Here is a 4,029-nt window from a genome sequence, read left to right as displayed (position 1 = left end):
GACTGAGGATGCTGGGCAGGGTGCAGGGCACCAGGCGGGACAGCAGGTGTTTGCTGATTGCAGAAGTCTGTAAGAGTCTGTAGGTGACTCTAGGTGAGCACAGGCAACTAGGTGACTATAGGTGTCTGTAGCTGTTTACAGAAGTTTTGTAGTGACTGTTGATGTCTGTAGGTGACTGATGGTGTCTGTGGGTGACTGTAAGCAAAGGTAGATGCCTGTAAATGGTGTAGGTGTCTACAGAAGTCAGTACGTAACTGTAGGTGTCTAAGTAACTGTCGGTACCTGTAGGTGTCTGTAAATATCTGTAAGAGTCTGTAAGTGACAGATGTTGTCTGTGGGTGTCTTTAAAAGTCTCTACGTGTCTGTAAGTGACTATATAAGTCTGTAGGTTTCTGTAGGATTCTACAGTTATTTTAGGTATCTGTAGGTGTTTGTAAGTTACTATAGGTAAGTGGGGAACTATCAGTATCTGTAGGTAACTGCAGGTGACCATGAGTGACTGTAGAAGTTTGTAGGTGACAGCAAGTATTTGTGGATGTCTGATGAGTAACTATAGGTATCTTTAGGCATCTATGTGTGTTTGTAGTTCTCTGTTGGAGTCTATAGGTGTCTGTGGTGTCTGTAATATTTTGCAGGAGTCTCTAGATGCCTGTTAGAATATGTAAGTGTCTGTAGGTGATTATATGGGTCTGGGAGTGTATGTAGAAATCTATAGTTACTGTAGAAATCTGTGGGTATCTATAGGCATCTATGAATGTCTGTAAAAGTTGGTAGAGTGTATAGGTGTATGTAGGAGTCTGCCTGTTTCTATTGGTGTCTATAAGTGTCCATAGTTGTTTCTTGGTGACTGTAAGTACAGGTAGGTAGTCATAGGTGACTGTAGGTGATGGAGAGTGACTATAGATATCTGTAGGTAGCTGTAGGTATATGCCGATTCCTGTAGGAGACCATGAATGGCATCAGAAGTGTGTAGGGAATGGCTGGTGTTTGTAGGTGTCTCTGAGAGTCTATAGGTGTCTGTAGGAGTCTGTTGATGGTTATAGATGTCAGTAGGAGCCTGTAGAGATCTGCAGGATTTTGTCTGTGTCTGTAGAAGTGTTTGCAGATCTGAAGGGGTCAGGTTTTTGTAGGTGTAGCTGAGTAGCTTTAGATGGTCACACGTGACTCTAACTGTCAGTGTCTGTATGAGTCTTTAGGTGACGGTAAGTGTGTGTAGGTGGGTGACAGTAGGAGTTTGTAGGTATCTGAACAAGTCTGTTGATGATTACTGGTGCCTGTGCGTGTCTGTGACTGTAGGAGACCATAGGAGTCTGTACCTTTCTTCAAGAATGTGTAGGAGTCTATAGGCATCTGTACAAGTCAGTGAGAATCTGTAGGATTCTGTAGGTGTCTGTAGAAGTTTGGGTGTCTATAGGTGTCTGTTGGCATCTGTGGCTATTTGCAGGTATACGAAGGAGTACGTGGGTATCTGTAGGTGTATTTAGGACTTTGTTGCTGCCTGTAATTTCAGTAGGAGTCTATAGAAGTATTTAGGTGTCTGCAGGAGCCCGTGAATGTCTAGGGGGGTCTATGTGTTTGTAGTAGTCTGTAGGTGTCTGTAGGAATGCTTTGAAAGTCCTTAAGTGTATACAGGAGTCAGTAGGAATCTGTAGGTGTCTGTGAGTGTCTATAAAAGATTGTAGGTGCCTGTAGGAGACTGTAGATATCAGTGGGAGTGTGAGGAAGTCTATAGAAGTGTGTTGATGTCTGTAGGCATCTATGGGTGGCTATAAAAGTCAGTAGAAGTCTGTAGGTGACTGTAGAAGTCTATGGATACCTATAGTTTTTTTTTCTAGGTATCTGAAGCAGTCCATGAGTATCTGTAGAAGTGTGTGGGTGTCTGTAGAAGTTTGTACGTGTTTATATGCATCTTTGGGTGTTTGTAGCATCCTGTAGTAGTCTGTAGGTGACTGGACATGTTTGTAGGATTCTGTAGGTATCTATGAGCATCTATTGGTGTCTATAAGTTATCTGTTGGAGTCTGTAAATGTCTGTAGGTATCTCTGGGTGTCTGTAAAACCTGTAGGAATCTGTAGGTGACTGTAAAAGTCTGTTGGTGTCTGTAGAAGTTTGGGGGTCTGTAGGAGTCTGCAGATGTCTGTAGGTGACTATGTGAGTCTGTGAGTTTCTGTAGAAATCTATGCTTCTGTAGGAATTTACAGTTGTCAGTAAGTGGCTATAGGGATCTGTAGGTATCTTTAGGAGTCTGTGGATGTCTATATAAGACTGGATATCCATAGACAGTTGTAGGTGACTACAGGGGCCTATAGGTGTTTGTAGGTTCTGTCTGTGTCCCTAGGAGTCTGAGTGGTGTATAGAGAAGTTTGTAGGAGTCTGTAGGAGTCTGTCTGTGTCTGTAGGAGTCTGTGAATATCAAGAGAAGTCTGTGTGTTTGTAAGAGTCTATAGGTGTCTGTAGGAGTCTGTAGAAGTCTGAGGCATCTCTTGGTGTCAAAGTTTATAGGAGTCTGTAGGTGTCTGAGGATACCTATGGGAGAGTGTAGGTGTCTGTAAGAGTCCATAGGTATCTGTAGTGTGTGTGGTTCTTTGTAGGAGCCTATATATGTCTGATTGCATCTGTGGTTGTTTGGTGGCATCTGTAGTTATCTGTAGACATTTCTGGGTGTCTTATGCATTTGTGATAGGTGTCTTTTGGTGTCTATAAAAGTCTGTGGGAGTCTGTAGGTGACTGTAAAAGTCTTTAGGTATCTGTAGGAATTTGGAGGTATGTAGGAGTCTGTAGGTAACTCTAAATGTCTGTAGGTATCTGTAGCTATCTGTAGGAGTGTATGGACATCTGTAGGCATTTGTGATGTCTGTTGTTGTCTTTTGGAGTCTATAGGTGTCTATAGGTGTCTGCAGGCAAAGTCTTTAGGTGACTCGGGAGTCTGTGGGAGTTTGGGACATGTGGGCATCTGCAAGTGTCTCTAGGTGTCTGTAGAAGTCTGTAAGTGTCTATTGGTAACTGTATGAGTCTGTTGGTTTCTGTAGGAATCTGTACATGTCTGTAGGAGGTTTTAGATGTCCCTAGGAAGATGTAGGTAACCATAGGAGTCTTTAGGTGTTTATAGAAGTCTGTCTGTGTCTGTAGAAGTTTATGGGTTTCTGTGGGAATTTGTGTCTCTGGGTGACTTTAGGTACCTGTAGGTGACCACACATGACTGTAGGTAACGGTGGCCAACTGTAAATGACGGTAGGTGTCTCTGGAGTCTGCTAGGTATCCTTTGGTGTCTGTAGATATCTGCAGCTATCTGTACTATTCTGATGGAGACTGTAGGTGTCTGCAGGAATCTGTGTGACTCTGAAGGTGGCTATTGTAGTCTCTAGGTCTATAGTAGTCTAGAGGAGTCTGGCGGTGTGTTTAGGAATCTGTTGTTTCTGGAGGAGTCTTTAGGTGTTTATAGAAATCTCTTGGTGTCTGTAGGTGGTTGTCAGAGTATGTGGTATCTTAAGAATCTATAGGTGTGGGGCTGGAGAGATGGCTCAGTGGTTAAGAGCACTGACTGCTCTTCCAGAGGTCCTGAGTTCAATTTCCAGCAACCACATGGTGGCTCACAATCATCTGTAATAGGATCTGATGCCCTCTCCTGGTGTGTTTGAAAAACAGCTACAATGTACTCATATAAATACAATAAATACATCTTTTTTAAAAAAAATCTATAGGTATTTTCAATAGTCTGTGGGTATCTATAAGAATATTTAAATATCTATAAGAATTTGTGGGTATCTATAAAAATCTATGGTGTCTATAGGTTTTTGTTGGTGTCTGTGAGTATCTATAGGTAAATGTAGGTGATCACAGGTGACTGAGTGAGTGTAAGTGACCATAAGTATCTGTTGGAGTCTATAGGTGACTGGAGGTATCTGTGGGTGCCTGTAGGTGACTGTACTTGACCTCTGGTGGCTGTAACATTTTGTAAGTATTTGTAGTCATCTGTATGTGACAGCTGGTATCTACGGTTGTCTATGAATGACTGCAGGAGTTATAGAT

Source organism: Mus caroli, unplaced genomic scaffold, assembly GCF_978045245.1.
Source record: "Mus caroli unplaced genomic scaffold, Mus_caroli_1 scaffold_9, whole genome shotgun sequence".
In the NCBI taxonomy this organism is placed as follows: Eukaryota; Metazoa; Chordata; class Mammalia; order Rodentia; family Muridae; genus Mus; species Mus caroli.
This window is presented reverse-complemented; position numbering follows the sequence as displayed.